At 32.2% G+C, this 27,171-nt stretch overlaps 2 long non-coding RNA genes and 1 pseudogene across 5 annotated transcripts; 2 read left to right on the top strand and 1 right to left on the bottom strand.

The window, feature by feature from the left end:
- Positions 1-546: 546 nt before the first annotated feature.
- LOC125591600 lies at positions 547-10,993 on the top strand. 3 transcript variants are annotated; one of them, XR_007327685.1, is made up of 4 exons: positions 547-2,706; positions 3,274-3,540; positions 9,020-9,144; positions 10,577-10,993. It is a non-coding gene; the product is annotated as an uncharacterized LOC125591600 (long non-coding RNA). The 3 variants fall into 3 exon arrangements; XR_007327684.1 differs by having other exon boundaries at positions 547-3,540; XR_007327686.1 differs by lacking the exon at positions 9,020-9,144 and having other exon boundaries at positions 547-3,540.
- A 339-nt stretch (positions 10,994-11,332) lies between these two features.
- LOC111203286 lies at positions 11,333-13,864 on the bottom strand (annotated as a pseudogene).
- Positions 13,865-13,923: 59 nt separating this feature from the next.
- On the top strand, positions 13,924-16,048 carry LOC111203287. Of its 2 annotated transcripts, XR_002656052.2 has the most exons (5): positions 13,924-14,169; positions 14,281-14,387; positions 14,787-14,851; positions 15,516-15,944; positions 16,033-16,048. It is a non-coding gene; the product is annotated as an uncharacterized LOC111203287 (long non-coding RNA). The 2 variants fall into 2 exon arrangements; XR_002656051.2 differs by lacking the exon at positions 16,033-16,048 and having other exon boundaries at positions 13,926-14,169; positions 15,516-15,987.
- Positions 16,049-27,171: the final 11,123 nt, after the last annotated feature.

The raw sequence follows: 27,171 nt of genomic DNA, 5'->3' as shown, positions 1-27,171 counted from the left end.
ACCATGATAACTTACTGTTTTCATCAAAATTTAAAAATTTGATCCGAAATGCAAAATATCAAACGAAAAGAAAAGTTTTTATTTGCACTTACGCTGCCTTGCAAGAAGTTTTGTATAATTAATGTCTAATAGTTAAAATATTAATTTTAGAATTAGATGATTATTATCCTAATCTTTTCACTGTAATTTTAATCATAATTATGTTTATATGAAACTTTAATATAAATTTAATAATTTTAAAAAATCAAACATTTAGTTTTCCTTTTTTGATTCAATTAAAAACATTTTGTTATTTTGTTGATCCAAATTAAATCGGCAACAAAATAATTTCTTGAGTAATATTAGTACCGGTAACTAAAGTATTTTCTATATATCTCCGAGTCTGACGTATATGTCAAATTCAATTTTGATAGATATGCATGGTATTATCTTATACTCTATTAATGAGCTGTAATGATATGAACATCCAACAGCCAAGTCCACAACTAAATGCGTAACACCAAAACATAAACATATACATTCATGCTTTGGTGTATAAGTTGTAAGTATAGTAAGACGTTAAGAATTCAAGTGCAAACTTTGGAGCATACTGATCTAATTAAAAAAAAATGAGTCGACCTCAGAGTTTGACCAGAAAGGAATCAAGTTACCATCCCACTGATATAAAGCTTCCGGGCTTGGGTAAGTTTAAACCAATTTTGTATTAAAAATGTTTTGAAGTTGATAATTTTAATGGTTGAACAAAACGAGAGAAAATCAGGATCCGTTACATTTCAACAAAATTATGGAGGAAAACGAAACATGAGCCCGAATATCACTTTTACGTGTCCATGAAATCTTGCATATTTACATGGTTTTAACATTATTTCTTGTACATAATGATCATGTAGATTAGGAATTAGGCATTTTTAGGGTCCATTTTACATTACATGGGTCTTTATTAGGGGCTAGAGTGTGCTATGGAGTTTTTGGAGGTGTTTAGAGACATTTGTGGTACAAAAGGGTGAAAGATGAACATGGATGCAGACCTTAAAGATATCTTTTGAAGCTCATGTTTTGGGATGACGTGAGAAATTGAGTTATCTTTCTAATGGAAGTGGTTTCAAGTCATTTGGAGCTGTATTGGAGGAGTTATGATCGATTTACTAGAGGCATATCAACCCTGATGCGGGTTGTACCAACTTGGGTTCCCTTACCCGGGCGCGAGAAGAGGAAGCTGGACAAGGAGCTGGCGCGGGTTGCGACCATGGCATCTACCCAGGTCGCGTCTTTACCTTGGCCGAAAATCAACATTTTTAAAGGGCATTCTAGACTTTTCTATGGAAACTATTAGGTTTTCCAAAAACCATATAAATACTCTTGTAATCCCCAAGTTGGGATTTATCTCATTTTCTCTCAAGAACTTTGTCTAAACTTGTAAAAGTTTGAATCTTTTGATAATCTAAGGAAGTATTTCATCTTATATTTGTGTTTCTCTTGCTCATTAACATGATTAGCCTTGATCCTTACATGGGTTTAAGGTTTCTCATGGAAATTAATGAGTAGTGACCTTGTGATTCATGGGTTGGATAGATTAGGGTGATTAGGTGGATATTTAGGATGTTTATGGTTTGATTAACATTGTTCTATGCTTGATAAGTGTACTTAATGCTAGATTAGACTTGATCACTCTCATCTAGACTTTAAGCTATTTTACGCCCGAAAAGTGTTTGTTAAAATGCTTGAATGAGCTTAGTATTGTCTTTTACATATTCGGCCAACGATAGTTGATGTCCGAGATGTTTAAGTGGTTAGTAGACTTGTGATTCATGCATGCTTGATTGCTTTAGCCAACGACAGTTGATGTTTAATTCATGATTAACATAGGGGTTTTTGCCACGACAGTGGATTAATCTATATTGAATGAGATCTCGACCTATAGACTTGTTGATTGTTTTGTTTGAACATCCTAGATTGAACCTTGATCACCTTATATCAATTATCATTGCCCATGGATACATCCTTAGCATTTGGTTGAATTCTTGCACTTATTTCTTGATTGGATTTGAGATCACCTTGTTTATATTTCTAGGATATTAGTTTGTTACAAATCATTCATCTTCTTGTTTGCTTAGATTAAGGAAGCTTGTATATTCTTGGTGTTATAGATCATTTGTTCCTTGTGGATTTGATCCTAAAATGCTACAATGACATACCATTCGATTGTGGTATTGTTGGCATATTAGGTTAATTGGTGTGTGCTTAAACGCCTAATCAATTTGGCGCCGTTGCCGGGGAACTAAGTAGATTTGTCACTAGGATTTCAAACTTTCTTGAGATTAAGCTTTATTTTCTTATGCTTTATTTTGCTTTTGTATAGCTACTAACCATTTATTCTAGTTTTTTGCTATTTGCAGTGATGGCAGCAAGCCATTTTGTTTGGCCACAAGAAGAGGAAAACACACTTAAGATCATATTGATGATGATGAGTCAATGTGGAGGAGCCATTTGATGAAAGTATACTCACACCAGAACAAAGTGTAAAGGCGGATGAGCTTTGCAAAGAGAACCCAATGTTGACAAGGGAGGACATGGCAGTCATGCTTAGGCTAAATCTTATGTCATATCGGGCAACACTAGAAGGAAGAGAGCTCATAAGCATTGAGATAAGAATGGCTCAACAGCTCAAAGAGGTATTTTATTGGGTTCCACCAACCCAACTAGAAGGTATATGCAATTTGACTTTGGAACTTCATTTTGAGGATATTTGCTTGCCATGTGTTGAAGAGATTGCCTCTAATTTGAATTCTCATGTGCTCATCAATGAATTTCTTGATCTAATATGTGAAACTAAAAACTAGATGACTTGAGAGTAGAAAAGCTTGCTAGAGATCATATTGAAGTTTGTTTTGTCAAGAACTATCTTTGTGCTTCCATTGATCTTGAATCTGAATTTTTGATGCTTGATGAACCTAGGTCTCTTCTTGAACTTGCTGATTTAGGGGATGAACTTGATGTTGATAGGCTCTTGCTTGAGATAGAAATCTCCCTTGTCAAAAACTTTCATGAGAATGAGAACATTGTGTTTTATTTGATTGATGGAGATATAGTTGACTACTTTGTTAAAACTTCTTGTGTTTCCCCCAAATGCTTTTGATTCTCATGATCATCTGAACCTCAAGGAACATTTCATAATTCATGCCACATCTTTAGTGAAGCTCTTTGAGGAAAAATCTGTCTATTTTTATGGACAGTAGTGTGCTCATTTGCATACTTGGTTCCTTGTTCTTGTAGGAGAAGGACCAAAGGTGCATTGGCTCAACCTTTTGATACTTATGATTAGCAAGCACACAAAGTCAAGCTAGAGACTTAAAACAAGCTCACTTGGGAAGAAGCCCCATGTTTATCCATTGTATATATTTCTTTATCTTTCTTTCTTTTAGGTTGTTTAATAAGTATGGTTGAGGTCTTTCAGGTTGAGTCTAGAGCCAATAAGAGAGGAAAGGCTGCCAAGCATTGCTACTCTAAACACCCATTATCACACCCCAGTCTCCATTTGAGGTACCACTCCAACCTTTCATTGTAGATACCATTTGCTTTTCTCATATTTTTGGTATCTCCTTTTCTCTTAATCACACAGAGACTGTGTGACTTAAGTTAGGGGGATGTACCAAGTATTTGATCATGTTTGTTTTGATGATTAGGAGTCTCATGCATTGCATTGTACATACATATATACATAGAAAAACCAAAAAAAAAAAATTTGAAAATTTTGAAAAACACAAAAAGAAGCTTTTAGTTGCATCATTTGCATCCTCAGGATTGAGTCTAGAGCATAGATGTTGCATTCACTTGCATATGGAGCAGCAGTTAAAAATGCCTTGTAACTTGTCTTGCACTGAAATTGACACTCTAGCTAAACATATCAAGTAGATTAAACATCTCTTGAAAGCCTTGCATGCTTCGAGCCTTGAAAACTCTTCTTGAAACATGTTTGCCTGCTTGATATTGGCATTGTTTTTGAAACCAGCTCCAACCTGAATCTAGACTTGAATGAACTTAATCTCTCTTGCATATGGACACTTTCATACTTGATCATGGATCTCATACACATTTGGGTTATCTTTTTCCATTCATTACCCTTGTTAATCCAAATGACACTTCCACCCTTGAACCCTAGCCATTCTTTGAGACCAAACATTGATTTGCATAAGTGAGGCCTCTTTTGATAGCTTGTCATGTGCAAAATCTTGAGAGTATTAGAGGCGACATAGATTTGTTCTCATCTCTTGCTAGCATAAGAACTTCATTTGAGCTAGCATTTGGGATGGTGAGTGGGTTTGTGTGTTCTAAATGTTAATATATTGGGTTTGGGAAGTGAGAAAGATGAGAAATATGAACAAAAGAGTGTCATGAGAAGAGAAAAACCCTAGGGAAAAAAGAAAAGAATGGAGCTCTAGATTGTGTACAAAGGAACCTTCCCCTTTAAAATTAAAAAAAAAAAGAGAAAGAAAAGAGAATCAATGAGAAGGTGGGAAGGGAAATGAGAAAGATTTAGAGCTAAGTGTTGTAAAAAGTGAATAAAAGTCCCTAGTTGGTTGAGTCAAAAGAAAAAGAGAGTTGTTCATTGGGTGAGTGATGTGAGTGGGTGCTATTTTGGTTTTAGGATGGGGATGAAAAGGGTAGAACTTGTACTCACTTAGGAAAATGGTAGAATGATGAGAATGGATCTATGTATGCATGAATTGCTTCTAGTCTTGATAAATTTTGCATAATGATCAAACTCCTTGTTCTTGAGTGATAACCACCTTGAAATGATGCATTTGAACCCTCCTCTTCATTCACATTAGACCATTTACTTACTTAGCCAAATGATTGAGATCATGTGCCCATTTGTGAGAATTCACTTTGTGTGTGTGTGTGTGTGAATCAATGTGAGGGCTGGTAAAAAAAGGACTTGTTGGTTGATAAGCATTGCATCTTGTGTAGAGGCATAAGAGTATTGATAGGCCTTGAGAAGCTAGAGTATAATAAGAGAGTGTGCTCATGCTATTTGCTATGTTTCCTTAGGATGTCAAGTTGAGTGTTGTAAGTGTCTCTTTTGATTATAAGCTCCCATTTTTATATTTCTCTTTCTTGAGCTTTTGAAAAGTTTACTTGAGGACAAGTAAAAGGACTAGTATGGGGGAGTGGATATCTTGCATATTTACATGGTTTTATCCATCATTTCTTGTACATAATGATCATGTAGATTAGGAATTAGGCATCTTTAGGGTCCATTTTGCATTACATGGGTCTTTATTAGGGGCTGGAGTGTGCTATGGAGTTTTTGGAGGTGTTTAGAGACATTTGTGGTGCAAAAGGGTGAAAGATGAACATGGATGCAGACCTTAAAGATATCTTTTGAAGCTCATGTTTTGGGGTGACGTTGGAAATTGAGTTATCACTCTAATGGAAGTGGTTTCAAGTCATTTGGAGCTGTATTGAAGGAATTATGATCGATTTACTAGAGGCATATCAACCCTGACGCGGGTTGTACCAACTCGGGTTCCCTTACCCGGGCGCGAGAAGAGGAAGCTGGACGAGGAGCTGGCGCGGGTTGGCTGACGCGGGTTGCGACCATGGCATCTACCCAGGTCGCGTCTTTACCTTGGCCGAAAATCAACATTTTTAAAGGGCATTTTAGACTTTTATATGGAAACCATTAGGTTTTCCAAAGACCATATAAATACTCATGTAATCCCCAAGTTGGGACTTATCTCATTTTCTCTCAAGAACTTTGTCTAAACTTGTAAAAGCTTGAATCTTTTGATAATCTAAGGAAGTACTTCATCTTATATTTTTGTTTCTCTTGCTCATTAACATGATTAGCCTTGATCCTTACATGGGTTTAAGATTTCTCATGGAAATTAGTGAGTAGTGACCTTGTGATTCATGGGTTGGATAGATTAGGGTGATTAGGTGGATATTTAGGATGTTTATGGCTTGATTAACATTGTTCTATGCTTGATAAGTGTATTTAATGCTATATTAGACTTGGTCACTCTCATCTAGACCTTAAGCTATTTTACACCCGAAAGGTGTTTGTTAAAATGTTTGAATGAGCTTAGTATTGTATTTTACATATTCGGCCAACGACAGTTGATGTCCGAGATGTTTAAGTGGTTAGTAGACTTGTGATTCATGCATGCTTGATTGCTTTAGCCAACGACAGTTGATGTTTAATTCATAATTAGCATATAGGTTTTTGCCACGACAGTGGATTAATCTATATTGAATGAGATCTAGACCTATAGACTTGTTGATTGTTTTGTTTGAACATCCTAGATTGAACTTTGATCACCTTATATCAATTATCATTGCTCATGGATCCATTCTTAGCATTTTATTGAATTTTTGCACTTATTTCTTGATTGGATTTGAGATCACCTTGTTTATATTTCTAGGATATTAGTTTGTTACAAATCATTCATCTTCTTGTTTGCTTAGATTAAGGAAGCTTGTATATTCTTGGTGTTATAGATCATTAGTTCCTTGTGGATTCGATCTTAAAATGCTACAATGACATACCATTCGATTGTGGTATTGTTGGCACATTATGTTAATTGGTGTGTGCAAACGCCTAATCAGTCCACTGCGTGACCTCGGGATTCTCTTGAAAGAATGTCCTTGTTCGGTAGGGTGTCTGTCGCTGTGATCAATTTCGGCTATTAAAATTATAAAACATTAATATAGGCAAAACTAATATGAACAAAGAGATTTGAAGATCTTTACTCGGGGAAGAGAGCCACGAAATCTATCTAGTATAACTAAGTTGGAGAACTTTGTATGAGATTAACTCAAAGAAAAGTATTCTTAGCAAAAAGGGTTTTATTACTGGTATGGTGAGTGAAACATAAAAGGGCTAAGGAGATAGAGTTTCTTGGATCATATGTTCGATCATAGAAACGGGTGAGACTAGTATTATCCTGATTAAGTAAGACTTGTAAGTTTACTTGGAAAAAATCTAGTAAAGACGTTGTGATTTTTTTTGTGTTCATATATGTCATAGTACTTCTTCACACAATACTCGTACGACTCTATATCAGACCCATTTTGCACTTTCAATTGGTATCAGAGAAGGTCACCTAAGTCACTGGTATGATCCTGAAGGCAAGATGAATAATATTGTACATGAATTTGTGCTTGATCCTGAAGACTATGGGCCTAATCTCAAAGCAAAAAGGGGGATATGGCGGAATTGGTAGACGCTACGGACTTAATTGGATTGAGCCTTGGTATGGAAACCTACTAAGTGATAACTTTCAAATTCAGAGAAACCCTGGAATTAACAATGGGCAATCCTGAGCCAAATCCTGGGTTACGCGAACAAACCAGAGTTTAGAAAGCGGGATAGGTGCAGAGACTCAATGGAAGCTGTTCTTTTGTGTTCATATATGTCATAGTACTTCTTCACACAATACTCGTACGACTCTATATCAGACCCATTTTGCACTTTCAATTGGTATCAGAGCAGGTCACCTAAGTCACTGGTATGATCCTGAAGGCAAGATGAATAATATTGTACATGAATTTGTGCTTGATCCTGAAGACTATGGGCATTGGAATGTGATGATGAAGACAAACTTGGAAAGTATTGATATGGATGTTTGGCCATCAGTGGAAGATGGCTATGAAGTTTCCAAGATAGTAGATAAAGATGGTGTTGTAGTCAACAAACCATTGACTAAATGTACAAAACGTGAAAGGGAGATGTCAAGGTATTTCGCAAAAGTTTTATTTATTATTTTTACATCAATCAAAAAAAGCAACTCGTTTGATTCAAAGATGCAAGAATGCAAAAGAGGCATGGAATATTCTGCAATTACAAGAAATTGAGAAGGCTAAGAGTTCAATGATGATTGTTTTCAAATCAAAATTTAAGAACTTGAAAATGGAAAAAAATGAATTTGTATCAGATTTTAGTTCTCAACTCAATGCGTTAGCACAAAAAGCTCGTGTTCAAATTTTGCCATACTCGGGTGGAGTACTTAGGTTATATAATTTGGCTAATTGAATAGAAACTGATCCAAAAAAAGTGTTGTCACCTTAAAGAAATGCATGTGTTTTTAAGATTGACAGTCTTTTAAAAACATTTTTCACTATTGAACAAGGACTGGTTGGAGTTGTACAATAACACTCAAAAAGCTTATTCTCATGGTGACATGTGACTACAAAACAATGTTGTAATGTTTCTCAATTAATATATAAGTGATTCCCTAGCAATTTAATTTTGGACTAACAAAATTCTCAATTGATTCTCAAGCCGCCACGTAAGTAAAACTGTCATTCTAATTACGTGACAACTCAGCATGACATTTTTTTAATTAGTACAAACTACAAGTTATAACTTTTTAAATGTTTCTCTATTAATATATAGGGGATTCCATAGAAATTTAATTTTGGACTAACAAAATTCTCAATTGATTCTCAAGTCGCCACGTAAGCAAAATTAGTATTCTAATTACGTAACAACTCAACATGGCATTTTTTTAATTAGTACAACTATGTGTTATAACTTTTAAATGTTTCTCTATTAATATATAGAGGAGAAAGTAAAACCCCATCTATCTATATATATAAAGAAGAGTTTTATTCACTCCTAAGCTATCCACATAGGATGCCACGTCAGAAAGTCGAAGGCTGTCGTCGCGCCACGTGTCCCTGCATTCAAAATACATCACTTTGTTAAATGAATATATCTCTTCGCATTTTCATACATACAAACTATATATATAAAGAAGAGTTTTCTTCACTCCTATGCCATCCACATAGGATGCCACATCAGAAAGTCGAAGGCTGTCGTCGCGCCACGTGTCCCTGCATTCAAAATACATCATTTTGTTAAATGAATATATCTCTTCGCATTTCTATACATACAAGTAGTATGTAACTTACACTTTAATGCACATCAATAAGCGCTTATATATATATAGAGAAATCCATCGCAGCCATTACATATCCTGACAATACTCTAAGATCTTTTTAAAACAATTTTTAGTTATGGTCAAGTGATAAAACAGAAGAAAGGCTGGAGTAACAAGCAGATAGTAGAGTAACATAAGACGTCGTCATCCTTGCTCAGTCACGAGCGCATTTAACATTACCGACGCCGCCTGACATCAGGTTCGTTCTGCTTATGTATCTTTAAAACATCCAAAAGTTTTTTTTTTTAGATCATTGAAAAGTATTCTTTTTCAGAGATTATGTGTTTTTAGTATTGATTGTATATGATATTTAAGCATATATATTAAACACTATGTGTACAGATAGAAAATAGTACTCGATTTCTGTTACATATTGTAATAGTGGATTAGACTAAAAAAGAAAAGATGTGCTTATAATATGTTTTAGTTTTTAGTTTGAGGGAAAAAAAATAATAATAAATAGATGTAGTGTATTATACGGGGATTATTATGATTTTGAAACTAAAACAAATATATAGAAAAATTGCACATTTTGGATGCGAGTGCAATTCATATTAACCGGGTTTAGTTTAGAGTGCAATATTATCCTCAAAAAAATATTTAGATAGAAATTATATTTATATCACAAACTAGATAATTTTAGTTTTATAAAAAAATTTAAATTTGTGTACATTAATTATTGGGGCCCCTTAATTATTTTACTTAATTTTTTAAAAGTTATGTTTTGAACTTCAGAAATATTATTATCACTATTTTATAAATATATTCTTAGTTTTAATATTTAAAGATTAGATGAAATAATTTATAAGAAAGGTCTTCTTTTACTATTAATTTGAGATGTTAATATATTCATATTTTAGATTTACAAAGAATATTAATATAAATATCAAAAAATATATATAGTTATTCTATTAACTAACCTGTACTATAGGGTAATAAAATAATTTTAAAATAATAGTTAGTTTAATATGTATTTTGCTGATTTATAATATTTTTGTATATAATAATATATGGGTATATAAGTTTTGTTTGTGCATAATATTCTATAGCCAGTTTAAAATTTTATGTAAGTATAAATATATAATCATCAAAGCATACTATTCTTCCGTTTATTTGGTGTGTTTTACATTTGATTTAGTTTATCTCTAGCAAATTACTGACATAATATAAAACAAAAATAAATCCTAACATAAATATAAAAAAAACAACAACAAGTACTATAGTAGCAATAACATTGTCCTAAACAACTACAAATATATTTTTAGTGACTAAGATTACCTCAAAGTTAAAACTTTATTTTTCACGGTATTAGATACTCTGACATAAAAAAACAATTATGGTAATTGAAAAGTCAATCTCATTCTCTTAACATAATCGCACTTACAACCAACTAAACATAAAAGAAAATTTACACAAAATTATATATTTCATAAAGACTGATATATTGAATTCCGCGTGTAGCGCGGATTTGCCCTAGTTACTTATAGAGATAACTCACAAGATAAACCATATCTTTTCCACTAAAGATTCAAGAATACTCAAATCTGTTTTTTCATTGTTCTGATTCTTCTGAAAAAAATTAAACCCCCAAAAACTCAAGTTTTGTTGTCCTCGTGTTGCTCTGGAAACAGAACGGAGAAGAAACAAAGAAAAAGAAAGAGTGGAAAACGCTTCACATCTATTTTCAACTGCTAGAAATACACACCACATCTATTTTTCCCCATCGTGAAGTTTTCCCTTAAGAGATCATAGTTACAGACTATCAGATAAATGTGAGAAGAAAAATGAGATATGAAGATTTCAGAGAGTTTTAACATGAGATGGAAAAAAAAAAACATTCAGAGATGGAAGAAAAAAATTGAGAGGCTGAGACAGAAAAATGTTAGTAAAGAAGAAAGAGGAGGAGCTTAGTCTAATAATGGCTATAGATAAGTTTTTACAGTTTTGATGTGTGTAATAATGGCTACAGATAAAAGAAAAGGAAGAGGATGGGTGGAGGATTTTTTTTTATTTCATGGGAGAATTTTTTTTTTTGTCAAGCAAATCTATACTTCAGATTAAGTTTATAACAAGGAGAGAGACAAAATAGTAGCAGTAAAGATGGGATACACTAGTACTAGTGTCACAGATAAGTACCGGTTTGGTCAGTACTACACCTAAGTCTAAATATAGTGGCATACTCGTATTAATCAAGAACGTACAGTTTCCATGTCCGTTTACCTAATATCATTTCATAATTCGTATATCTACGGCAAATTCCCTTTAAATAATCCATGTCAGAGATAGTTAAGTTACCTAGGTTTGGAAACCATAGCAGAGATTGAAGTGATTATGTAATAATTATTATTCATTAGATCCGAAGATTGTAGCAAGGAAGAAATTTGAAATCCTGAAAAACATCTCTATTAAATCAAATCCACCAAATATCATCATACAATCAATAATAATAATAAGTTAGAAGCTTAAGAGCTACAGAAGTTGAAGTAAGAACCTCAGGCTAGATGATTAATACACTATAATACAAACATATATCCCGTTATGTAAATCAACCTATGTTTAAACACATAGTCAAACCGTCTTCTTTGTATTTCTCAACTTTATCCTCTGTGTTTTCCTCTCCATCATCTTCATCACTCATTTCATTAATGGCATCTGTGATGATATCCCTCACCTCTGTTTTTCTATGCATAAGATCAACTCCGAAATGGTTCCCTGATATTATGACAAACATCAAATTAACAAATAAAAACTTCAATGGAAAAAACATTCATTCCCTGCAAATATAAAACATTTATGAACTGAGAAAAGGGAAAACATACCAAGCTTCCGCAGAATATCAGATAGAGTTGCCTGTTTTGAAACAAAGATCAGAATGTCTTTTAAGTTTAAAGTTTTGGTAAACCTTTGTATATAATATGTTTTAAGTCTCAATATATTGTGTCTTACCGTATTGAAGTCAACTTCCTTCAGAATCTTGGCCACCACTACATGCATTTCTTTTGTGGTGGGTTCTCTTTTGCCTTTCTTACTGGTTTTTCCTGTACGCTCCCACAATCAGTGAAAGAAACATTCAGTAAACAATTGATATGAAATATAGCAGAGCTGAGAAATAGTTTCAAACCTTGACCTTTGGATCCATTTGCCTGTGTCTGTTTCTTGCCTTTCTCTTGAGAGGAATCGTCTTTATCAACTTGTTTGGAGGACTTTCGACCAGATTTTGCAGAACCTTTAAGAGATTTCTCCTCTTCAGGTGCTGGTTTCTCCTTTTTAGTAGTTCCTTTTAATGGGATTTTCTTATCGGTTGACTTTTTCTCCCTAGCTTTATCTTTCTCATCTTCAGTTTCAGTATCGTCGTTTCCGCCGTTTTCGTTCTCTGGAGCTGCATCATCTTCTCCATGAGAGTCATTAGTTCCTCTTCAGTTTCAGATGGCTGTTCTTGCTTCTTTCCCGTCTGCTTTCTCCTCTGAAATATCAAACAGACACACACGCAGTGGATGTTTACGCAGGGCTTTTAAAAGGCTTAAAAATCAACTCAACCAAAGACATAAAGAGGAAGGATATTCATGAAAATGCTCAGAACCTTTCTTCCAGAGAACTAAACATGAAAATGAAAAACAAAATCCAAAGCCTAATCACACAAGGAGCTAAATGGGGAATACTAAGCAACAGGAAACTTATCTTGGAATCGCTATTATCGAGTACTATACATTGCTTCATCTTTACCCCAAACCAAATGGAAGCTGTAAGTGCAACTTATAAATTATGACATACAAGAGAATCAATGTATAAGGTAAGCTTCCTAGGTAAAGTTATGAGTTCAAGAATTGATAAGGGAAAGCCCAGACGAAGCTACTGGTATCGTAAAGACTCCAGGGTTCGAGTCACAACAAACTTGACTAAAAACCTAGAAAATGAGCTAAAATAAACAAATCAGGTCAACAATTACAAACCTTGGCCATCTGATGATTCTCCACAAGTCACATTTTTGGGTGTGCTCTTCTTCCGTTTTTTAGTCTCCTATATTATATTACATCTGTTCACGCTTATTAAAAATTTAATAAACATTTATAATTTAAATTTTTTTTTATTTTATTATACACTTTCCAATAAATTTTTACCAATGAAATTTAATCAATTCAAATATTTTCATTTAATGTTTCTTAAAAGTATAAAAAAGTACCTTAAACATATAGAAAATCTATCTTTGTGGAACAAGTAAAAAATCTAAAACATTTTACTTTCGGAAACTCAGAGATTACATTCAAAGAATGAAAAAAGAAAGACTTCAATAAACAGACAATTTTCAACAGTAATCAGATTCAGCTGCTAAGTTAAGAGTACCTTTTCACTATGAGCAAGTACAATATCCCTTGTTGCCTTAGGATTTACCAAAAACTCAATCACAGTTACGACAAGTTCTTCCTAAAAGTATCAGAAAAGATGTATTAATTTAAGATTCATTAAGACACAAATAGATAGTCTGACTCTAACCAAATTTTCTTATCACTAACCTTTTTCACATTATATTTGTTTATTGGTATGTCAAGCACATCACAGAAATCAATTAGCTTCTCTTTGATACATTTCTTAAGCTTCTCCTTTGCTCTTGGTTTTTGCTTCTCTTCCTGAAGAACATTTTAAACACAGCTCTCAGAACAAGGCCGATCATCACACAAACTTAAATATCTACTAGTAGATATTTCTTCTCACCGACCATACAAAACCAGAAAATAGACCAATGTTTCTCTTAAGCATCTTCGCCTGCAAAGACACAACCCCAATCATGCAAAGAGAGAGATAACATTAAAATTTCCAAGATGATATAAACAGAGAGAAATAATATAAAAGGAGGCCAAAAAAAATCTATTATCTATCTTCTATTATTATAAAAGTGTGTTTTCTTCACTCTCATAAAACCATATAGGATGTCAGCTAGATAAGTCTCAGTTCATATCATTACGACACGTGCCCACGTTTCAATCCGCGTTGTTACATTAATTTTGTTGTTGCTTGATTTGGGCTTCTGATGACACTAACATTTCGACGTTTTATGGTCTAAAGCCCGATAGCCCAACAAATTAAACCCTAATCGTGTTCATCTCTCTTCTCTGCTCAGAGGCGACCTCTGAACTTCACACTGAATCTGAAACGGTCAGAGTTATCGTGGCTTTGAATACAGGCTTAGCTTGGTTGGTTGAGTCGGTGGACCTGCGAGTATAAATAGGTCAGTGTTTCCCTCATCGATCTCATCCTCTCTTCATATATCTTTTACTAAACTTTCTTACAACACAAACTGCAACAATGGTGGCTTACCAGACCTTTTTTCTGATGTTAGCACCAGTCATTGTTCCGGTACGGTCCTCTCGCGTCTTCTGCGATTCTGGGAAACCCGAGGGGGAGGATAACTGATGGGATTGGACATGCTCCTTCTTGATTCAAAAGGTTTGCGTCCTAAAAGTCCATCGCCTTCAACTCTTGATAAATGATTCAATAGATAAAGGATTGATTGTGATGTATGGAGCTGAATATGCTTTTCCATTAGTTCATGGTGTTGATCATTAACTCTCTTACCGCTATATAAACATCTTCAGCTGTTCTTCTGCTGATCTATACATTTAGCATACGTCTTCATAATTTCATATGTCCTCTTTATCATTCGCCAAGAAAATGATGCTTACTGTTCGAATGCTAAATAGCTGAGCTTATTGTTTAAATTATTTTTTTGATTTTGGTTAATTTATTAGAAAAGAAATGTAGATCTGAGGGAGAGTATAAGTATATGATTGTGAAATTGATGTGTCCTGGTTCTTGCAAGTGTTCAGGAGTTCTTTTTTTTTTCAGGATTCATGTTCTTCTGTTTGTGCTTCTGAACTCTTATGTTGATCCAGTGTACAAAGACTATGGAGGTAATTTGATCAACACTCTTCTGCATTTTAAAAAGTTGCATATCAGTTGATCATTTTCTTTGATGTCAATATGTTATAATCCATCAAACAACAAGTTGATCACATAGAGAAAACACTGAAGTTTGAGCTCCTTTTCCGTTGTTTTTACAAGTATCCATTGTTCATGTATATGAATGATAAAAATATGCTCTGGTTTACTCTTGGTTTCTTACCGTCGGGAACATTCTTTCAACCCTTACTATGACCATTTCACCAATAAATTCAATAAGTTTATGTGTTTATCTATTTTTCTCCTATTGAGTGTTGCTTAACATATCATTTTCATCGCAAATGTCAATTCATGCCCACTAGACACTGTAATTGACTTAAGATTATATTATTGATTCACCTTTTCCCTTAACATCATGTATTTGGGGTTGATCAAAATAACATGATTATGGTCACATGGGCCAGGCCCAGGATGCACGCATAAGCGATATAAGTCTTTACATTTTTACTTTTCCCATGTGTTTTTCTCTACAAAATTTGAAAGCTAATATGCATTTAACTCCATATACTACAAAAAGGCTTCAAACTATATTTTTGACAGTTAAAAGAGTTTATATTTATTAGCTTCAAACAACAGTTTCTTGCTTTTTAACGCTTCTATATTAACTACTTGCAGATAAGGTAGCAAGATGTATCGCATGGGTGCATGATCAGCAATGTCACCAGGTGATATAGCTTTAAAGGTGTGGCTGAATAGGTTTTCTAAGATTCATCTCAACTTCTCATCAGCACTTCCATCATTACCAAACAGATTTATGGGCCTACCAAAAATAGACAAGCTTTGCCATTTCTGCTACTCTTCGTTTACATGTACAGTGTGGTCAGAGTTGGAGAACAGAGGTGGCAGCTGCAAATACTGAAGGAAGCTGAGAGCTTGACTTCTTGAATGACATCGACCTTGATTCTCAAGTTATGATTTCCATGCCTTTGTTCAAAATAAAATATAACTAATAGTGTGATCTTTTCTATTTTTTTTTTTTACTTAGTGGCCACGATCAAGGATTTCGAAAGATTTTTTTTTGTATCTAAAGACCTGCGATATAATGTAATATTTTTATCCATTACTATTTACTATATTCCAAACTTTATTTACCTTTTTTTTTTATAATAAGTCTAATCTTCTTTGCTTTAAGGAGATAGACATTACAAGAGGATAGAATCACAGAAGGCCTAAACAAGGGTTTCATTTAGTTTTAAAGAAAGTGGTAAGTACAATAACAATTTTCAACTTAATGTCTTAAGGTCAAAAAAATTTCATCATAATTTTGTAATATGTGACGTTGTACTTAGTTCTGTATTAGACAGTATCACTCACTTCTTTATAATTGTAACTTAGCTTATAAGTATAACTTAGCTTATAAGTATTTGGGCTTGACTCTATTTTCCTAAATATTGGTTTACTAATTCTTGATTAACATTACTGGACCAATACACAAAAAATAGCCTTCAACATTTTAACCTCTGTGTTTCAAAAAAAAAAGAAGAAATTATGATTACGAAGTTTAGGGACCACGAAAGAGAAATATAGTTTCAAATATAAAATACTTTTTGGTAGGAATACATACACAATACAGATAAATATCCATTTAGTCCAAAAAATCTAACTCGGAAGTCGAAACTAAAGAATATTTATACATTAAAGTTTTTCAAATATTAATTAATTCATTCATTGTTATAATTTTAATTTCTCTAATTAATAAAAGAAAAAAAACTGATTAATAAACCTAGAATCTTATCAATGGTATAATATGAGCTCTGAAGGAAACAAGAACAAATCATGAGTTTTGTTACATCAGATGGTGCGTCCTCCTTATACAAGGAACAAAACACAATGTAATATTGTCTAGAAAAATCATAGAAACCAACATATATAATGAGGTTCTCAAATATCCAAACCTGAAAGTAAAAAAAAAAAAACATGATAGTGAACCTCAGCTATTATATGGTATTATAATATTGCAATACTTCCTTTTGGTTTTAACCATATTATAATACTTCCATATTATATACATAGTCTGAATTTTTAATGAGATTTTGGAGATTTTTCTTGGACACCAATTCTATTTATATTTCCACTCATATTTATTAATTGAAATATTTTTATATAAAACTACATAAACATTTTTAAAAGTGAGAGATGTTTCATGAATTTGTTTTTTCAAAAATAAAGATATTGTGTGTTTTCACTAACAAAAATGATTTGAAAACATCTAATCTCAATCACGTAAATTATTTTTAATATTTATCTTAGTTTCTTATGAAAAATGAAATCACTGACAGTAAATTTACACAGTTACATAAAATATTGTACGTGATTGAGATTATGTGTTTTCAAACCATTTAAACATGTTTGTAAATCACGTATAAAACATACCATATTATAAATGGAGGTATATCAATATTGAAGTACAACAATTATATTTTCATGAACTTTTATAGTAAAATAAGTATATAATTTGCAAATAGATGCAATACACACTACTACAATAAATCATGAGCACATTAGTTTCTATGTATAAATTTTTTGTATCAACATAAATATAGAAAAAATAAAAGTTACATTCTGAATTAAAAAAAAAGAGCTCAACCGCTGTCTAACAAAAAATATAATATAAAATAAATTGATAAGAAACATATAAGAGTAAAATTAAAACTATAATATTTAAAATAAAACAAACAAAAGTTTTATTAGAACTTTTTGTTTACGGTAATGAGAATGAATATTATATTAAAAAGCAAAAAGTAGTTATAAAAACATTATATTAGATAAAAACTTCTAAACTAAAAACAAATGTTGAATGAAAATTTAACGAAACCAAATCCCCCGCGGGCTTGCCCTAGTATATATATATATTTATATAAAAGGAGGCATTTTTTCCTTTCTTGGCGTAAAGAATGGTGGTGAAGTAAGAAGAGGTTGTCGTCAGGCTTCCTCTTGGATAGTTTATAAGCCACTGAAAACAGTTCAAAGCTAAATCAGACAACATTCTTTTTTAATCCTTGTACGCCTCTCACCGAAACGAGTCATCGGCGACTTACTTCCTTTTTCTTCATCGTCCTTATCATCACTTGCAGGATTTTCCCCGTCTCCGTGGAGATTCAGCTTCTGGTATCTTCTCCTCTATGGTTTCTGTTGTTGCCATGTGTGAGACTACTAAAAACTGAAAACCGAAGCAGATGAAGCGAGGAAAGGAGAGAAACCCTATATTTCAGAGCTTTCTGGGGATAAACTCGAGAAAACCCTTAGTTTAAGACACAACCCAATCCGGGTTTGGAACACGAAGGTGCGCTTTGGTCACCAGTTTCAAAGCTCGCGGCAAAGCTAAGCTGAGAAAGCTATCAAAATGTATTCATACAGATTAACAGAAACTGCCATGTGTAGTGTACTGACTGTACTGTGCAGTTAAAACGACGGCGTTCACTCTGATGTCTTTTTTATCTACTTTAGTGAAGGCATAATAAAATTATGCGCCAAGGTTAAAAATACCAGACAAAAGTATTGCTAAAATGTTTCCAACGAAATATTCTTAAGAAAATTTATTACATAAACGTATAAGCAATTATATCTACTAATAATAGCAATCCCAATTAATTCCAAAGGTTCTGTGTTTTTATAGGAATTTCAAGTCTTATCAAAAGTTGTATTTGTTCATTTAGGTTACTTTTGATTAAGGGTTGTGTGTTTTCATTTTAAGAATTGTATTGGTTTAAAAAAATTGTCAAAATGTAAAAGTATATATCTTTTTTTAATCTTAAAAATTTCACTAGTTTAAAAGAACTTATCAAAATGTAATTTAAAATGTAACTTTTCATTTTAACATTATGTCTTTTCATTTTAAGAATTGCATTAGTTTAAAATAAATTGTCAAAATATATAAATATGTACCTTTTCATCTTAGTGTCTGCATTGGTTCAAAGGATACATATTATTAATTTAGCAAGGGTCTACAGCAATTTAGAAAATTAATAATAAACGGTTATTCTTCTATAATCTTATAGTTGCCGGTTGTTAGAGATACATGAATTTTCACTTCGAACAATTGTGTCTTTCACCACTGGTGTTTATAAATACTTTTTTAGTACACGAATTTTGAAAATAAAACTTTTATAATGGAACTACCTGAAGATGCTGTGTGTAATATTTTATTAAAGCTGGCCATGCAGGCATACTTGTCTCTTGGTTACCGTAACGTTATTTTCGAAGGAGATAAACTAATTAATACTCAAGTCCGTCCTTGATCATAACGAGTCTAATAAAAAACTACAAGTCCTGAAGTCGAGCATTGTGGGACTGCAACAAGAATTTGAAAGAGGGCGTTTTGAATATTGCAAACGTGATGCTAATGGATGTGCTGACAAATTATCTAAATTTTCAATAACTTGTAATCATGTATGGGGTGGGGTGTAAACCATATATGTCCATCCTTTTTACAACTTCATGTAATACTCGATAATGAATAATAAACAAAGTTTAGCCGAAAAAAAAATATTTTATTAAAGGTCTTCGATCAGTCAAGTAAAGATTTTGGAAATTGTAGAATAGTCAATAAAGAAATTGAAAGAATTTCAAAATCATCTTATGTATTAAAAATCTACTAATCAAATACCAGACAAAAACCTTTCAATATAAAGAGACAGATGACGTCCGTTAACACATACACAACTCTTATTTTTCTTCCTACTGAACTGATGAGCGACAGAGAAGGTATAACAATGATTGATGCTGCCGCTTGAGTGGTCATAATGGAAAAACATAATCACTTTAGGGATTGGACGAAGGTTAAAACAAATAACTTCATTATCACCAAATCAATGAATTTAATTATACAGTTAAAATATCCCTTTAATTATGTTTTTAAAATAATAAAATAATTCATTGAAATCTCATTTTTTTTAAAGGTTGTGTTTGTTCATTAAGATGTATTTTGATTAAATGTTGTATCTCTTCAATATGAAACTATTGTAAATGTTTTTGAATAAATGTTATGTTGTACCTTTTCATCATAAAAATATATATTAATTGATTTTTTGTTAAAAAAGTTATATACTACCATTATAAATGTGATATTTTAAATAATTAATTAAAATTAAAAAATTATGACTATTCATATAAGTATCATTTCAAAATAACTACTATTAATTTGAGAAGATGTGAATATTTAAATTGAAAAGTTATGACTATTCATATAAGTATCATTTTAAAATAACTACCATTATACTAAAATGATGTGACTATTCAAATAGATCTTTGAAAATCTATAAATAGTCTACGTCCATGCGTTTTTCAAAGTAAAATTTTCACTAATCTAATAAAAAGGCGAAGAAAAAAAAAGGTTTTTGCAGTTATTTGGTTACAAATTTTTAGAAAATATTTAAATGAAACATTGTCAACAAAAAATTGTAGGAAGTGTGACTATTTAAATTGAAAAGTTATGACTATTCATATAAGTATCATTTCAAAATAACCACATTTAGACTAAAAATATGTGACTATTCAAATAGATCTTTGAAATCTATAAATAGTTTACGTCAGTGCCTTTCTCAAAGTAATTTATTTTACTAATCTAATAAAATGGTGAAGAAAAAAAAAGGTCTGTGCAGTTATTTAGTTACAAATTTTTAGAAAGTATTTGAATGAAACATTGTCAACAATAAATAGTAGGAAGAGATTTTGGTGTTTGGATAGCCAAAAATCATAAACGTGATAGTGAAGTCCTTGATCTTAATTTTTTTTACTAGATGAAAAGGTTTGTTTTCCATACTTACAAATTTTTCTTCTTCTAATGGAGGAATCATCAGCATGATGTCACCACCTATGCTCTTCGTCCCGTAGTTACAACGCCACACTGGAGAGACGGTCTGTCGCCGGAGACCAATAGCTTTTGTGCATGGTCATTCGTGGACATGAGAGATGTGAAGAATAGACTCACAAAGCCGGAGCCACCGTTATCACCCGTGAAGTTGTCGTGAGTTTAAGTGTTTTTTATCTATGTTTCTTGTGTATCAAGCAACCGTTTATAATAAGTCTGGTTGTAATCATATTCTAATAATTTATCTTATCTTATTTCTATTTGATTCCAATCTTGTGTGTCGCCCTGGGCCGGCTTTGATAGGGGGCGAGCGGTGCGATCGCCCCGAGTCCAATCCGTTGTCCACCTATTTTTTAATAGATAAAGGACTGATTTTTTAAAAAAATACATGTATTTTTATATTAAAAATAAGAAAAAGGGTCCAATTTTTTTATATGAAAGTAATTTTTATTTCTATAGATTTAATTTTAAAAATACTTCTGGTATTTTGAAAAAAAATATATTTCTATCAGATTTTTTTTAAAAAAATAATAGTTTGGAAATTAATTTTTTTATCCCAGAGTCCATGACACCATTGAGCCGGCCCTGGTGTCGCCGATGAGAAGTCCATGGCGGAATCTTAATTGTTTTTGGTGGTCAAGTCATATTCCCGTTCCATATCGCATTGACAGTAGTCAGTAGAACATCAGAGAGGATGACATGTATAATATTTTTAAAGAGGTGCCATTGTTATTTGAGATAACGTGTTGGTTCAAGATGACAAAATATGTGTTTTCTTTAATAAATGACTAGGTAATAACTCGCGTCTTGTGCGGAATGTGATTATTAGTTTCGTTATTTTTTAATAAGGAGACATTAATCTGTTTAATCTGGATATCGGTTCGGTTTTAGGTTGTTTTTTGGTTTTTAATCTCCTAAAATATAACTATCATTTTAAATCAATATTTATTTGGTTTGTTCGGTTAAAATGTTTGATGTTTTTGTCTTTTTTCCTGTGATAGTAAAAAAATACTATTATTTGTTTGTTTTCATGTTATGAATCTTAGATAGTCGTGATGTCGAACTAATGGTTTCATATTATAGTTTCTAAACGGATAATAGTTAAAAAAAGAAAAGAAAATTATTAAGACAAATCATTTTACTATAATTTTGTTGATAGTGAAAGAAGCATTAAGAAAAAGAATATTTTAACTTCCAAGAAAATTAGATATTTCAGTTGTGGTAAACACTTAGTTATAAGGTGCTCACGGCAATGTGCACATGTATGTGTATGTAAAAGTATATAAAAAGGGTTGATAAATATATAAAGATACTGTTAATTAATATTAAATGACATTTTTCAAAATAATACATGAAAAATAAAATTCTTAAAATAAAATTATCTAAAAACAAAAATATCGTAAAATTTAAATAAACTATAATATATAACTTATATATAATTCTTTAAATATATGTGTATATATATATATATATGTGCATATAACAGATCAAATTGGATATACGTTCCTATAAATATTGATATTCTTTTTTTTACGGATATTGCATTTTAGTATTTGATTTGCTTCGTAGAGTAACGGATATCCTTATTTTTCGGTTCGAATCAAAACGGATAACGAATCGAATCAAAATTTATGAATAATTTGTCCAGTTCTATTCATAAACAGTAAAAATAACGTAAAGAATAACCAGACGTGTGAGTTTTATATTAAAAAATGTAAAATACATAGTGAGAACATATTTATGTAGAGGTTGACAGAGAAACTCTCTACCGGGGACATGTGTTCATTTTAGTGTGAACGGATTTATTACAATACTTCTACACGTGATATGTGTCCAGTTTAGTGCACTACAAGCAAACACATCTGTTGGCAAGGGAAGAAACCCTGGCAATTCCCTTGCAAACCGCAATTTGCAATGAATTTGCGAGGGAAACATTTTCGTCGCAAATCCGTTCTCGCAAATAAAAAATACTCGCAATTCCTTGCAAATGCGAGGGAAAACGTTTTCACACAAATTTGCAACGGAAGATGATTCCTCGCAAATTTGCGACGGAAGATGATTTGTTGCAAATTTGCGACCGTAAATAGTTCTGCAATAGATTTACTAAACACAGTTTTCTTGCAAATTTTTGAAAAATATTTTAAAAATATATATAATTTTTGCTATTAGTTACATTATTAAAAATTTAAAAAATATAAATCACAAAATACAATTAAAATATATAATACATTAATTTTTATTTACAAAATAATTGAATTTGGCTTACAAATTAAAGTTCGGTTTACAATTTAATCTGGTTTACAAACTAAACCAGAATTTAAAAAAAAAAAAAGTAAAACCAGAAAAAATACTAAACCTAATCTTCAAGCTTCAAGCCGCCTCCTCGACCTCACCGGATCTCACAGTGCCGCTCTGTCACACCATCGCTCTCTGTCACACCATCGCCTCACCACCACCGCACCACCCTTAACCGGAGACACGCTCTGTCACACCACTACTTCTCTTTCCTGTTTCATCACTGCTGCTTCTCAGATATGTAAAAAAAACAAAACCAATTACAAATATATAAGAAGCTGAAGAGACCTGTGATGGTGGTGAGTAGGTGAAGCCAACAGAGAGCTTGACCGAGACGAGTCTGCCGCGCCTCCACCTCCGCTTCAGCGCCTCCACCTCCGCTTCAGCGCCTCCTTCGCCACAATATAATTAAATGGTTTTGTGTTTATGATTTGCTTTCAATATAATTGCAACTTAAATATATTAGAACTAGGTGATAACCCGCGCCTTGCGCGGGGTGAATTGACTCGGTGATTTAATGTTTGACATCCAAAATAGAGTATGTATTTGCAATATATGATTGATAAAGTAGGACTTTATAACAACGGAAGATTTAATGATATTGCCATAAACAGATTATTGTAGTTGATTTTTATATATTCTGGTCTTGGAGAGGAAACAAAGAATTGGTTTTACCGGCGAGATTTTAATATCGCAGCTATTATTCGATGAACCGACCGGTTGGGTTCAGTAAACCCAAATAACCGATTTTCAATATTACGTCCAGTTAAACTCTATATTAAAAAGAGTCCAGACGTGTAGTTGTAATTATGCCTCTGTAATCCTGGCTTCACAAACTAATGATACGTACAAATAGTTTGTATGCCATAAATCTAATATTACAGAAAGGGAGATCACGTCTTCATCTTCGTCTTGTGTAACAAATAACTAAGCTTATCTTCTTGTGACATCGTCATCTTCTCTTTTCATAGTTCATAAATTCTATAAACGTTCAAGAACCGTAATGCAGTGTGGAGCTGCGCAACTTAGCGAGCTTGGTCATGTCTCGGTTCTAAGATACAGAGTGTACTCTGTTTCAAAGTGTTCTTGTCGAGATGAATAGTCATGTCTCTCTTGTAAGACAAAAGTAAAAGACGTCTTCATCTTCTCGGTTCTGTCATACGAATTTAAACGTCTTCATCTTCTCCGTTTTATCGTCTTGAGTAACACAGAACTGCAGCTTACCTTCTTCAGACGTCGTCATCTTCTCTTTCGATCATACTTCTTCATATCACAAGCATGCGCATAGATTGTCACATTGAAGAACAAAGATATGTAATAACTCAGAAGTCACGGTCAAGAACAACGTTAGACATAATAAACTAACTTTTTATAGTTCATACAATCTATACACGTTCAAGAACCATTATGCAGTGTGGAGCTAAAATGCTTAGCGAGCTCGGTGATGTATCGTTTCTAAGATTCAGAGTGTTCTCTTCTTGAAAGTGTTCATGATGAGTTCTTCGCCGATATGAATGTTCATGTCTCCCGTATAAGAGAAAAGTTAATTACGTCTTCATCTTCTCGATTCTGTGTTTCTAACTTACACGTGTTACTATCTAGTGTTTCGCGATGTGCACTGACAGAGCACACCCGTATATGTTCTGGAAAGTGTTCAGGATGGGAAATAATCTTTACGATGGTACGGTGATGTCGTAGCTTAAGCTTTACGTGATAACTCATTCCACGAGTGGTTTTTTTAATTTTCTAGATCAATGAAACGTTTCCCAAAATTATGGAATAGCAAAACCAATTAAGGCAACTAATTTGTGAGAGTCTCTGTCCAGTGGACACGTGTCATACATGGTGTGAAAGCATTAACTCCAATGCTCCTCTTTTAATATATAAGGGATTTGGGTTTGATAATTAAAAGTTTAAAGTTGAAAGATTATATTTATGATTAAAGGTTTGGTGTTACGAAAATAGGTAATGAGGTATAGATTTAAAGTATGAGTTAAAAAATTTTAAGAAACTAAGTTGAAAATATAAACTTGAAAAGTTCCAAATTTAAATTAGTAGTTTATGTTTAAGTTTTGGTGATTAAATTTGAAAATGTTAAATTTGGTGTTTTGGATTTTATGATTGGGGGTATAAGGTATAGGGCTATAAGCGTATGGTTTGGAATATAGTGTTTGAAGTATAAATTTAAGTTTTAGAACTAAATTTTAAGAAATATTAAATTTTAAAGTTAGATTTAAGATTTGTTCTTTGACTTTGAAAATATTAGATTTAGTGTTTAGATTAGTGATTTGGGGTATAAAGTTTATATATAGATTTTAAGATTTGAGATATAGTGTTTGAGTTAAGATCACTGATTTTGTTTTTGTGTTGTTTAGTGTTTTTTATTTATTTTTGAAATGTATAATGTAAAATTTTAAATTTTGTATGTAGTTTGAGATATATATATATATATATATATATATATATATATTAAAATTAGATTTTATTTAAATTATGAGTTGAGAGAAAATGATTTTGCAAGGGAAATGCAATGGATCTCTCACAATTCTCTCGCATATTTGCGATGAATTTGCAAGGAATTGCGAAGATTCCCTTGCAACTTCATCGCAAATTTGCGATTTGCAAGGGAATTGCGAGGGATTCCTACAAATTCATAACTCAATGATTTTAGGGTTTCGTTGGAGGTTTTGGTATATTTTTTGGTGGAGGAACATGTATTTTGTATTTGTTGTTTGAAAAAATAATTGAGGTGAAATTTTGTTTCAAATTGTTTTGGAAATTTAGCTGACGTGTATTTATTGTATAAATTATAGAGTTTTGATGTTTAGTATTTTGTAATATTAGTTTTAAGTGTCGAGAAATATTTATCCCATGAATATTTAGTTGACCGATATTGATTAAGTTTCCAAAAATATTCATCGTACTTGTTAAACACTAAATATTTTAATTAATAATTTTTCATTAACTTTATTTGATTTTGGGAGAGAAATGTGATAAAATTTACATATATGATGCATGTTCTTTGCAAATCTATTGCAAATTTCCGAGGGAGCCGTGAGGAAACAAGATACACATACAAAGTTCTTGCAAATCCCTTGCAAATTTGCGAGAGAAATGTTTCCTTGCAAATTTGCGAGAGATTTGCGAGGATCATATATTTTCTTGCAATTCCGTTGAAAATCTGTCGCAAATTTGCATGAAAAATTTTTGCTCGCAAATTTCCCTTGCAACAGGCGTGTTTTCTTGTAGTGGTGTGAACACATTTATTATAATGTTTCTCCTTTAATATATAAGGGATGACGAGGAAAATGAATCTTATCCGTTAGATATTTAAAGCAAATCTAACCATTGTGCCATTTCATGAACCATTTCATGATAGAAAAATTTTAAAGGTAAACAAATATATAAAATGCCTCTTTTTTGTCAACATAAAAGATATCTTTAAATTAGAAATATATTGTTTATGCCCAACGTGTCATCAACGAAGAGATACAAACATATTGTGATCTAAGAGCTATGACGTGTTGTAACGTAAGAGGTAGAATGTGTAGTAATTCAAGAAGTATGAACGTATCAAAATCCAAGGGATGCGAACTTGCCGTGATTGAAAGTTTGTGAATATGTCATGACCGAAAAGATACAAACAGGTCATAACCGAAAGGATGCAATGAGACCTAAAAGATGTGAAAGTGTCAACCGAAATGGTGGGAATGGATCATGACTAAAAGAGTGTGAATAATCGTGACCGAGAGGGTGCGAATGGTCATGACCGATAAGGTGTGAATGGACGTAACCGAAAGAGTGTGACTGGTCGTAAACGGATCAAATAATGAATAGATTAGGAAATGAAGAGTTTCATTGTTTAAATTCATCAAAGATTATTATTTTGAATACATAAATTTCAAGTAATGCACAAAACAAGAATCTGTCTGATTTACCAATAAAAATATTTATTTTACAAGATCTCTTAAATTTATTATATAATCATGTTTAGACAAAATACATTTTTACATAGCTTCAAAAATCATAAATCTCATATTTGTCTTTATAAATTATCTTATTAAATTAGAAAATGATTAAATTTAAATGTGTTTGCTTATTTTAATTAGTTCAAATATTAAGTATTATTTAAAATTCAGAATAACTTACATAAATTAATAAAAGAGG

The sequence above is a fragment of the Brassica napus genome, chromosome C8 (genome assembly GCF_020379485.1).
Source record: "Brassica napus cultivar Da-Ae chromosome C8, Da-Ae, whole genome shotgun sequence".
Classification (NCBI taxonomy): domain Eukaryota; kingdom Viridiplantae; phylum Streptophyta; class Magnoliopsida; order Brassicales; family Brassicaceae; genus Brassica; species Brassica napus.
This window is presented reverse-complemented; position numbering and strand designations above follow the sequence as displayed.